General features: G+C 37.3%; 1 protein-coding gene across 8 annotated transcripts in view; it reads left to right on the forward strand.

The window, feature by feature from the left end:
- Naaladl2 (N-acetylated alpha-linked acidic dipeptidase like 2) overlaps window positions 1-13042 on the forward strand; it is a 1296606-nt gene that overhangs the window by 704659 nt on the left and 578905 nt on the right. The gene's annotated exons all lie outside the window — the stretch shown is intronic.

Genomic DNA, 13042 nt, shown 5'->3' on the forward strand with positions numbered 1-13042 from the left:
CAAGATTGAGAAATATTTTGAGAATATTGTATACCAGCCAAAAATTCAAAACGGTAGGAGGGGATCTAAATACTATCGAAATAGATTATGGGACTATCAAAAATATTCAACAAAAAATTTGGAACAGTAAGTTATACAGATATAATCTGGGGACTCACTAGCACAGACAGCTGCTGTGGTCCTCATCGGTAGACTTTCCCACTTGCATTTAAGCTCTCCCCATTCTTCCCACACCCGGTTGGCCTTACTTCTCTTTCTTAGGGGTTTTCCTGCATCCTTAGCCCTCTGTCTTTGTTCTTTTCTCAACAGAGTATTTGTTTAAAACATAAAATTAAACACTATGGGATGCAAGAATGATGGAAACAGACTCCGATCTTAGCTCTTCTTTTGACTGCCAGGTTATAATCTGCATCAGGGTTATACAAACAATCTCAAGCTACGGTTGTGATAGTATGGTACGTCTAGTTAATATCAAGTCATGTTATGCATAAAAAGTCTTTAAAACTATACGACGAGCCAAAGAAAAGAGTACAAATAAGGAAGAGGCATGTTCCCTCACTTGCTATGATCTCATAGTTTTCAGATGGGTCACACCTATGTATGAATCTTCATCTTTTTTAAATTACAGGTAAAATAAACATAGAAATGGCTTCTGAATTTTGCAGTTAATTCATGACAATGTTTGAAGATTTGTGGACACAGTCTCATTTGGTTTCAAGACATAAAAAAGATTTAAATATTAGTAATAGCTTGTGAAGCATTCAAATATGAATTCTTGCTCTAAAATAATTTTATTTTTAGCATTTATTTATTTATTTATTATTTGTTGTATATGTACTTCTGCTCCAATGTGATGGCTTCCAATGGTTTGCTTACTTGAGAAATCAATGACAGAAAAATATTTGTCCCTCAAGATTATAATTTTGCATTATTTAATAATAAGAACAGCCAGTGAAATGTCACATAAATTGAAATTTGGACTTGAGAACTGAAGGCCTGGGGTTTCACAGATGGCTCAGTGGTTAAGAATTGTTGCTGTTCTTGCAGAAGACCCAGTTTGAAACCCAGCACCCAAATGGCAGCTCCGATTTGACGGCCTCTTCTGGCCTCCTCAGGCACTGTATGTAGGCTGTAGACGTACATACGTGGAGGCAAATGCTCAAACACATAGAATGAATGAATAAATAAATAAATAAATAAATAAATAAATAAATAAATAAATAATGTGTAAAAGAACTGAAGTCCTTATTCTGTGTACACAGTGAGACAGGTGTAAATAATTGAAGAAATCAGTGACGCAAACAGTGTGACTTGATTTTCAACGCAAACAATATAAACATTTAACCTAATATAAATGGATATAATTTGAATTTTTTAATTCTTCCATTTTTTTATGAATAGACTTTGATATTGAGGTGGTATAACTGTATAATATTTAAAAAACACTATCTTAGTAATTAAAGCAAATTATATTTATAGAGTAAGAGTACATTTCTAATATAAAATAATTTATTTTGAAAATTGAGTTATCATTTACAGCTCCAATAATATTATTAAATTGTCTGCTCATAAAGTTAATAAAGAAGTTAATTGAAATAACACACATAAGGATTCAATACAGAGCCTAGCACATGCTTGTTAAATGTTAAGCTAATATTTAACTTCATTAAACCAAAAAGTTTTAACAAGTGCTGTATTTCTTCTGTGAATTCTATTTTCTGAGAGATCATCATTCCATGTAATCTAAAGGTAGGATTTATTGTTTGCTACATGTTGTAACCCCTCCCTTGTTGAATTGTTTTATATTTTTAAATGATTATAAAATTGATTCCTCCATTTAAAATTTTCTTAATACACATGTATTAGGAAATCCTTAAACTCATTTGAGAAGTCCTGTAGTACCTCTAATTTTTTTCAATGTGTTTTTTTATTGAATTTGTGTGCATTTCATACAAAACTCCTTCGTCATGTTTATGGTCCTTCTCCCATCTGCACTGCTCATAGTTCCCTACCAGGTTTCATGATCTCTCTCATACATGTTAAGTTCTATCTAGTCAAGATTTGTGCCTGGATGTCCCTCAGTGCAAGTTCATCCACTGGAGTCTAGTCAGCCTGTCTAGCATCCCTCCCTTAAAGAGGATCAATTCTCCCTCACCCAGCAGAAATCAGCTGCCAATAGTTCTTTGGCTAATGCCTAATGTTGGAGACTGCTGCCCAGTTTCCCACTTCTATGCTGGGTTTTTGTCGGATTGGCTTTGCATGGTCTTATGCCTGCTGTCTCCATTGCTGTAAGTTCATATGAGCAAGTTCTCAGGAGCCTGTAAAACTATTTCTTTATGATCGTATCTCTCGTTTTTGCACTGATATTTTATAGGAGAGCTAAAACCTTGACTAGATGCTAACAGCAAATGCATCTGATGTCTAATTATTATTCAGTATTTGTGGCCCTAGGACTTTCTTTAAAAAAAAAAAAAAGGAAGGCATTTTAGAGGCTGGACAGATGGCTCAGCAGTTAAGAACACTGACTCTTCTTGCAGAAGACCCAGGTTCAAATCCCAGCACCCACCTGGCAGCTAACAGCTGTCCATAACGCCAGTTCCAGGGAATCTGATAGTCTCTTCTGTTCTCCGTGGACATTGCATGACACGGGTGCACTTACCTACATGCAGGCAAAACACGCATACACACAAATTTTTTAAAAGTATTTTATTTGTTATTGTTATTATATGTGTATGCCTGTGTTCCCTGTATTTGTTTAAGTGCACCTGTGTTATTCAATGCCTGTGGAGGTCAGAAGAGGGCATCAGATTCCCCTGGAACTGGAGTTACAGACAGTTGTCAGCTGCCATGTGGGTGCTGGGAAACAAACCTGGGTCCTCTGCAAGAGCAGTCAGTGCTCTTAACTGCTTAACTATCTCACCAACCCCTTATTTCTTGATAAAATAGACTCATCGTCATCCTACTAAAAACACTGATAAGGAGTTCTAGACAGTAGTTTAAATTTTATTAATCTATTACATATACTAACTAGGGATGCTGTTAAAATATTTCTTAAAGAAAACTCAATTCAACATTTAATAGTTATTTTGGGGGAAAAGGGTCTTCTCTCTAAAATTTATTCAGTTAAAATTAAAGCTATGCAGTTTACTGTGTCTGAATTTCAATGTAATAGAAGTTCTATTTTCACAACGAATTCTATTTAATAACTTATGAAAACTTTGTATATTAATATAACAAAATATTTTGCTTGAACTTTGAAATAATACATTTAACAAAATATTATTTCACTTAGAAACTATTATTATATAACTGAATTTATGGTCCTCATAAGTTTTCATTAGTTGTTCTTTAACTAGAAATATATATTTGCTGTGTTTATGAAAAAGCTACCCAGAAAGTTTTATGTCCTATGAACATGAAGGATAGGAATGCGACCTTCTTTGTTTTTAAAAAGAGCTTTATTACAGTGTAAAAACTTACATTTCATTTACTACATTTGCATTTCTGTGTTTTATTGTCTACATAAATTTTATTTTGTACAATTTCTCTGAAATTGCTTTAGAGTGCAAGTGACACGCTCACTGAGGACACACATTTCTTATGCAGTTTAAAAATTAATAGTAAATTCATAATTACTTCAATATTATGATCACCTGGTTATAATTTTAAAACACAACACTAATAGTTCCAAACATTGTTAGGACAAGCTCACATTTTAAATAATTTAGTTTTGGAGAATAAATATTTTATTTAATCTATAAAGGTACAGATATAGACTAACATTCATAATGAAGGAAAGCATGAGAAGATTCTTTAAACTGCCTACGTTTCACTTCTCAGTTATAATTTTTTGTTTTAAATTACTATGCTTCATTAGATTGCTTAAATTATCACCTTCCTTCTGTCCCTCTCTTTCTTTCTTTCTTTCTTCTCTTTCTTTCTTTCTTTCTTTCTTTCTTTCTTTCTTTCTTTCTTTCTTTCTTTCTTTCTTTCTTTCTTTCTTCTTTCTTTCTTTTTTCTTAAAGCTCAAGTACAATTTTATTAGAGTTAAAAGAAAAAAAACAAGGAACTGGAAAGATGGCTCAGCATTTAAGAGCGCTGACTGTTCTTGCAGAAGACCCGGATTCAAATCCCAGCACCCACACGGTGGCTAACTTCCATCTGCAACTCTAGTTCCAGGGGATCCCACACCCTATTCTGACCTCTATTGCACCACAGGAGTGCACTTACACACATGCAGGTGATACATTCATACACACAAAATAAAAATAAACAAAAACCTCCCCCAAAACTCCCAGAGCAGGAAAGCTGTAAGTGTCGGCAGCTGCCCAGAGGGGAGTGGAGAAGCAAAATCTGCGCCAGCATGTAGGTCAGCCCCTGGGGCAGCCAGTCACATGGTGGGCAGGGGGCTGTAAAGAAAAAGAGTGTTTGGGAACGCATGCTTGGAAACGAGATAGAAGGAAGAAAAAGAAAACTTACGCTTTCCTGGGTAATTCAGAAAAGCGACATATGAGAGAGAAACGCACCTCTGAGGTTCTGAAGAGACAGGGCTAGGAAGTGAGAAGAAAAGTATCTCATTGAAAGGTTTATTATTACAAGGTGAGCCTTCCCTGGAGTGGCCCCGCCTTCCTTCCCAGGCGCGGCCCCACTCCAACCCTTCAGAGGGGTGGTCCCTTGGCCAGGCCTGGACCCGCCCCTATCTTTCAATACAGAACCAGTGTGCTTCCATTTCTTAAGTGTAGAAATCAAGCAGTTCTTTCGTAATTCTCAGAGACCATTGCTTTAAAGGTGTAGCCACGACTTCCTCATGTATAAGATGAATCTTTTCACGATATGCAGGAAGAGTGAGTCCTTAGAGACCCAGCCTGCTAAGCCTCCTTAAGAACTACTGTCCCAAACCATAAATGGTCCTTTTTATTTGCCTTCAATAATAGTATGTCTATAATGAATTAATAGTAGAACTCATAGATCTTACTATGGATAGCGAATCATCTGTCATATAATTGGAAATATTAGTTTTTCTATTAAAGAACAATTTTGACACTGCTTTGCCATGTATTCAGTATGATATCAAACTTTAGGCTCAGTTTTATGAACTTTTCAAACCCAAAGTTCTGTTAAATTAAAGTAAAATTAGTTTTAGAATTATAGTGTGTGACAGATGAAAATGGAATCGATATTTTAAAAGACAAATGAATTATTGTTCCGCTCAAACACTGTACCTCTCAAATATTGTCTTCTGTAAGAGGTCACCTAAACTCTTCCTCCATAGCACATGTGATATGTCTGGATGAAATATTTGTCTTTTATAGAGAATCATAAATGCGCCCATGCAAATCAGTCCTTATCAGCTCCCTGTGATGCTTTGTATTCAGAAGTATTCTGAATATTTTAAGTTTAATAGTTTGTTGGTTTCTGCATGCTTAGATGGACAAGAATCGGTTCTGAAATAAACCACAGATATAACCACAAGACACACTGAATTTTGACTGAATGCAAAAATTTCCTGACAAGAATGATAAAACCATTTGGTTTCTAAAGTTTTCAAAACATTTTTACAGTGTCCTGGATTTAATCTCAAGGCTGAAAGTGCTTTATATTGAATTAGAATAAGAGAGTTTGGGGAGAAATAATAGAAATTTATATTGGAAACAAGATGAAATTTGGCAACACATTTTTAAATGTTAACAAAAGAATCATAAATATTGTCATTTGTGTTTTACAACTTTCCTAGTATGTATTACTAAATATTTGCTTTTTAGTTTTTATTGTTGTCTGGCTTCACACTTTTCAAACTCTTTTTATAAAAAAGGAAGATACAATCTGTTAAAAGATGAGGATCCTACACAGACATGTCAAACACTTAGCCAGACACAGCCAGTGAAGGCATTTAGGCTATAAAGCCTGCTGTACATGCTACAAAGCTGTGCCTCTCTGACTCTCATTATGCTGTGATGCTGAGTTCACTAAGTATTATATTGAATATAATAATATTCAAATTATTAAACTCATTTATCTAAAATCATTTTTAAAAAGTAGTTTGTATCAGAAAAGTACTTGTTTGGTGTCTTATGTTATAATGAACATTATGTCAAGGGCAATGGGGCCAGAGGTCAGAAGAGATCAGAAGCATTTATTTATTTTTTGTTTTCATTTTCTAAATGAACATTTAAGACATTAAATATCACTATGATTTTTTTTAACAAAGTTATGTTTTAACCATTTTCCAACCAGCATTCCCCCTGGTGTCTCAACCTGCCACCTCTGGTCCATCTTTGTTTCCTCTCCACACCTGAATTTTGCTTTTCTCTCATGTCCCATGTACCCATCCTTCCCCATGACACAATATGACCCTCATGTATGCTCTTTGCACGAAAGGAAGTAAGTGGGCACTCCCTAGATGTCCATCAGTAAGTGAACAGAGAATGAAAATGTGGTCCAGGCACAATGGAATTTTATTCATCAATCAAGAAAAATGAAATCATGAAATTTGCAGGAAAATGAATCTGGGTAGTAGGGTATTAAGCAAGGTGACCCAAACTCAGAAAGACAAGTTTCATGGTCTCCCTTGTGTGCAGATCCTAGCCTTTAACATATATGTGTATACAAATAAGCAGGTGAGTGTGAGGGAAGCCGAAAATGAGTAAAGACCTCCAGCTTCTTCATAAATTTGCCATGAGTGCTATTAAATAGAAAATTTGCATAAATTGTTTGTTTGGACTTACTATAAATTCCTACCATACATCCCACAATTATAAAATCTGATTGATTATAAAAGGTTTGAGTGCCAATATTGCCACTGGATTTCTGAGAGAAGTCAAGGCATTTTTTATGAGATTTATTCTATGTTTGTGTGTGTGTGTGTGTGTGTGTGTGTGTGTATGTATGTGTGTGTGTTCACATGTGAGTGCAGGTGCCCTCAGAGTCCCAAAGAGTGTGTTGGATCCCTTGGAATTGGAGTTACAGGCAGTTGTGAGCTGCCCAACATGGGTGCTGAAATCAAAGTCCAGTCCCACTCTAAACTACTTAGCAACAAACACTCTTAACTGCTGAGCTTCCCCTCCAGTCCCCGTGGTCAAGACCTTTAATTTCTCTAAAAATGTATTCCACTTCCTATAAGTCAGTAAACTATAGTGCTATCTTCATATTTAGCTTTTGGTAAAGTCTTGATAAATTTTATTATTTTATATTTGAAGTATGTTGAAGAAGTATGTTTCAAAAAGTTCTTTGAAGAAGCAACTGTTCTTCAACATACTCAAATATGAAGTAATAAAATTTATCGAGCCTTTACCAAAAGCTAAATATGAAGACACTTCTTCAAAGAATTTTTTAACATAGTTCTTTGAAAAAATACCTGTGTAAGACTGAAGCTTTCTACCAGAGACACTATTTCCTGAATCGCAACCTGATTCTGCAGAACTAAGGAAGCTTTCAGGAAGACAACAGTATCAAATAGCAAGGAAAACATCACTACGCAGTGCAATAAAAATGAGCTTAGAGAATGTGAGCATTCATCTTATGATACGTTTGTTTCTGTGGAATGTTTTTAGGAAACAAATGGAAAATAAACGAGTAATTGAGAGCAAAACAAAATAACCAGAATTCTCAACATGCCCGGGGATGCTTCTGATGTGCAGAGGTAGCTGAGGTGAGGCCTTCCTGTGCTGTATGATAAAGCGGTCTCAGGAAGCCCTCTAGATTTGGACACAATTTTTCATTTATGTGGAGTCTTCCTGTCATCTTCTTCTCTTACTTAATCAGTTTTACTAATCGGAGGACTCAGAGTTTCCAATTCAGCCATCCAAAATCCAACTTGACTAACAGGACAAAAAATGTCACTTGATATTCTCCCCACATAATATGGTGCAAATCAGCCAGTGGATTCGATATGGTCATTGCAGCTAAAATCACTCTTCAGACAAATTGACTTTTTATCAGATTAGTACCATCCAGGAAGGCAAATCCTTGGCCCCCCAAACAAAAGTTTACAGAATGTGAATTGGTGTTGATCTGCCAGAGTGAGTGCCTGGGGAATCGAGGGACCCCTGTATATTTGAACTCATTTATTGTTAGAAAAAGTTTTTATTGAGTTCTTTAAAAATTGTTACCATTAAATCTATTCTTGACTGAAAAGAATTTGTAACATAAAAATGCTTGTGAATCTTTTTGAGAATCATCTTATGGTGTGTGTTTATGTGTGATAGGCTAAGTTTGGTGATTTGGTTCATTTTATAATTTTTAAAAATTATTTTTAACTATGTGTGTATGTGAGTTTCTCAGTGTGCACACGTGCTTATGAGTGCAGTGCCTGCAGAGTTCAGAAGATGGTGTTGGATCTCCTGCAGCTGGAATTACAGGCAGCTGTGAGCCATCTTCAATGGAAATTGAACTCTGGTTCTCTGCAAAGGCAGTACCTGCTCTTAACCACTGAGCCAACTCCACAGCCCTATTTGTTTCACTTTTATTGAAACATATTTTAAATATAGCTATGAATATTTTAATACACACCTCTCCTAGGGTGGGGATTCAGGATAAACACATTTGTTCCTGCTCTGATAACTCATATTCCCAAGGAAATGTCACCCAATATCAGTTACAGAGGAATATGAGTAATTTTGACTCACAGCAGCAAAGAAACGCTATGAGACATCAAGAAAAATTTATTAATGAAAAACACCCAACAACAATAAACAAAAAATTAATAAGTTAATCTTAGAAGGACACATATTGGCAGTCTACTTTTCCTAACTAACCACTGTTAATTAAACATTCAGGTTTGCTTTACATTGCTGTATTTTAAAACAAATTAAAGAAATTGAGGAATGAATAAAAATGATATGTACCTGAACACTGAGATCAATTAATTTTGAGTTCTACATCTGAACAAATGAAGTCAAAGGAGAAGGTTAAAAGCAGTCTCAGAGCTCATGACATTGTCTTCATGGATTATAAAATTAGGAGCTCTTCCATTATAAACCATAGACTTAATTATTGTAAAAATATTTTAGGTTGTAGATGAATAATTAATGACATATGAGTAATTGTCTTAATCTACTCTTAGAACTTCTAGGATGTTTAGTGTCTCATATTCAGATTTTTTTATTGGCCTTTTCATTTCTCTAACTGTGGACAAATTTTTATTAGATAGTGTGAAGTAGCTACACTTTATAGCATTTCAGGCCCCGGTAATAACTCTGACCAAAAATATAATAATAATAATAATAAATGAGAAAATGCATACTGTTTCCACCACAAGTGATGGTTTGTGGTCTAAAAGATAAGAAATTTCTCCTTTTTGTAAAGAGGGCTTGGCATTGTCGAACTACTCAGTCCATTGTAGTGAAAGAAGTAGGCACGACCCTTCATTTCGGTTTTGGTAAACTACACTTTTCAAACGGTGTGTTCCGAGAATGCATCCGTTTGTCTATTCGAAAATATCAAATGAAATTTCTACGTATGTTATTAAGGAAAAGAGTTTACTGTCACACTGTTCACTTTTAGTACAAAATAAATGCTGTTTACGTGGATGGGTTATTTTCACTTGAGTTCACATTGTTTCTGCTATCTGACTGATGGATTGGGGTTCTAGAAGGACTCTGCCTTATAGTTTTAATGTTGTGGAGAGCTCTACAGTGAGCCCCACACGAGTTGCCTTACTCTGCTTAAAATCTATTGTTCAAATTTACTAGAATATAGTTGATTATATTTCATTTTATGGTGACAGTTATTGTATTAATTTTATGATTCTGGCTGAAAGAGAATCCACCTAAGAATACATTCTAATGTGGACTTCCAGAATATACTCTAAAATACAAATGCAAGAACAGTTAGTTCATCCTGTCACCAGAGCCCTGCCCACTTCATGTTGGGCACACAGGAGACAGAAGTCAAATCGTGAAATGCGTGCCTCCTGCCTTATGACATTCCCGTCTCAAGGAATCTCTGACAGAGCTAAGATTGATTAGCCCAGTCTATCTGATTACCACAGCCCCTGATTTCTGTTAATAGCCATGTTTATCATCTTAATGTGAAACTGGCTTCTAGCCAGTTACTTGATCACAGAAATATATGATGCACTCATTTTGCTGTATTTCCACCAGATAAATACGGAAAGTTGAGAGCCACACATCTGTCGTTGCATAAACCTTGCTTCTCCCATTTCTTTTTATTTTATTTTATTATTTTTATGTGTATGTGTGTATTCCCTGCATGTATGTGAGTGCACCCATGTCGTGCAATGCTGCAGAGGTCAGAAATTTTATGTGTATGAGCATATTCCCTGCATGTATGTGAGTGCACCCATGTCATGCAATGCTGCAGAGGTCAGAAGAGGACTTAGGATTTTACTGGAACTGGAGTTAAGGATGGTTCATAGCCGTCATGTGGGTGCTGGGTCCTCTGCAAGAGCAGTCAGTGTTCTTAAGTACTGAGCCATCTCTCCAGCCCGGTTCTCCCATTTCTATCACAGAATACAGTGTAAAATATTTTTGCATATGTTTGTGTGGGGTGTGTGTGTATGTGTGTCTGTATGTTCTCATTTGCATGGGCAAATGTTTGTGTGTGTGCAGGTGTGTGTGTGTGTGTGTGTGTGTGTGTGTGTCTGTGTGTAGATGTGTATGCATGTGGAGGCCTGATGTTGATGTCAGGGGTTTTCCTTGATCTCTCTCCACTTAATTATTGAGACTGGGTCTCTCACTGACCCTAGGGATTGCTGATTTGTATGGTCTGTCTAGCCAGCTTGCTCAGGAATCCACTGTCCCTGCCTCCCTAATACTGGAATTGCTGCTGTGCTGCCATGCCTGCTAGGGTTTTACCCCTGTGCTGGGGATCCAAACTCCCAACATCTGCTTTCAGGGCGAATGCTGTATCCACTGAGCCTACTCTCCACCCTAAAGAAGTTTTTTCTTTAATATTAATTTCTATTATTTTTTTAAAATAATGATGTGTAATCATGGATGCCTGTGTGTGGGTGTGTGCACATGATTTCAGCGGCCTACAGAGGCAAGAAGGAATCAGATACCCCTCTGATGAGGGAGTTGGAGGTAAAGGCAGCTGTGACCAATCTGGCATAGGTGTTAATGACCAAACTCAGGTCCTGTGCAACAGTAGCAAGTGCTCTTAACCATTATGCCATCCCCAGGCCTTAAAACATTACTTTTTAATGGTAAAAATGTATTTGATGAAATCAAAATTCATATGATATGCTTCAGCTGTAATGACACCTCCTCAGAAACCTGGTGCCATTGATTACTTAATCTATTCTACTGAGTTACATAACTTCAAATGTGAATCTCATAGTTTACATTTAACTGCACCCTTTTAAAAATTTTTTTCCTTATTCTTCAGAATTTCATACATATATATATATACAATGAAATATGATCATATGCATACCCTATTTACCACTTCAAGCTTCATCCATATCTCCTGCAAACATCTGTCTCCCAACTTCATGTCTTTTACTTTTTGGTAACCTACTTGTGCTGCATAGCTTTAGTGTCAGCTTGACATACCTGGGTTGAGGGAGCCTCAGTTGGAGAATTGCCTTCATGGGCTGGCCTGTGGCCATGTCCATGGGGCATCTTCTTGATTGTTGAGAGATGCGGGAGGTCCAGCCCACTTTGGGTGGTGCCACCCCTCGGCAGGTGGGCCTGTGTTGTATAAGAAAGCAGGCTGAGCAGGGGCCAGGGGAGCAAGCCAGTAAGCAGCATTCCTCCATGGCCTGTGTTCCAGCTCCTGCCTCCAGGTTCCTGCCCTGAGTTCCTACCTTGGGCTCCCTGATGAACTGTGACCTGGGAGATGTAAGCTGAATAAACCCTTTCCTCCCCAAGTTGGTATTGGTCAGAGTATTTTTGTCATAGCAATGAAAAAACAAACTAGGACAGAAATTAGTACCAAAAGTGGGGGATTGCTATGACAGACCTGACTGAGTTGTTTTGGGGAGGATTATTGAAGTGTTTGGAATGTTGGACTGGAAAAGCAATTGAGTGCTTACAGTTTGTTGCTGTAGAGCTTGAAACAGTTATGCTGAAAGAGTTATGAATAATGGAGGCCTGGCTTCTGAAGCTTCAAAGGGAAGCAGAGACTATGAGGGCTGTTTGTATGTGATTTTGAATTGAGAATCTGTGGGTTCTGGTCGGCTGGGGCTGAAGAATCAGCTGTGATTAAGAAGAGACCAGAATCTGAAGTAAAACCTTTGCTTCTCTGGGACAATTGATGCTGGTTAGCTTGGACTGAAAAATCAGCTGTAAGTAACAAGAGACCGGCATCACTGAGGTGAAGTCTTCTGGGAGGTATTTCCTCAAGGTCAGCACACAGAGGGGACCCGAGCCTCCATCTCTATCTGGAAGCAGGACTTGGTAATGTGTAAGAGTCTTCTGCATGGTTCTGGTGTTGAAAGTGTGATGGGGTCACAGAGAGCAGCTGAGGCTTGGCACCCTCAGAGGCCAGGAAAGGCCATAGGTGAAGTGCAGTTTCATTTGCAGTAAAGACCCCAGGATTGAAGGGGTCATGGAGAGAACCTGAGGCAAGAAGAGGCCATTGGTGAAGGGGTAGCCTCAGTTTCAGTGGAGACCCCAGGTTTTTGGAGATGCAGGGACTGTAGGATGACCACAAGGACAGCAGTAGGTGTGAAATGGAGCTGGCCTGGGTCTGCAAGACCAGCTGTATGTGCTGTGGATGGCAGAGTCAGAGAAGTGGAGCTGCCAGAACCTTTTAGAGTCTAGAATATCATGAGTACCATCTGGATCCCAGATGTCCAACCTTGAGCTACTTTGCTGGACTTTGGTTGCTTACGTGTGCCCAATTCTTCCCTTTGAAGTAAGAAAGTACTTGTTTTGGATTTTATAGAAACCCATCCACAGTTAAGAGACTTTTAAAAGAGACTATGGACTTTTAGGTGTTTGGATTTTTTAAGGACTGTGGGGTTTTTAAGGTTGTACTGTCTTATGCTGTGATATTAATGTTAATATCACATTTTGGGGACAAAAAATGGAAAGCTATGGTTTAATAGTGATGTGTTTGTGTGTCAAGTTGACAAGGG

The sequence above is a fragment of the Nannospalax galili genome, unplaced genomic scaffold (genome assembly GCF_000622305.1).
Source record: "Nannospalax galili isolate Female #2095 unplaced genomic scaffold, S.galili_v1.0 scaffold572, whole genome shotgun sequence".
In the NCBI taxonomy this organism is placed as follows: domain Eukaryota; kingdom Metazoa; phylum Chordata; class Mammalia; order Rodentia; family Spalacidae; genus Nannospalax; species Nannospalax galili.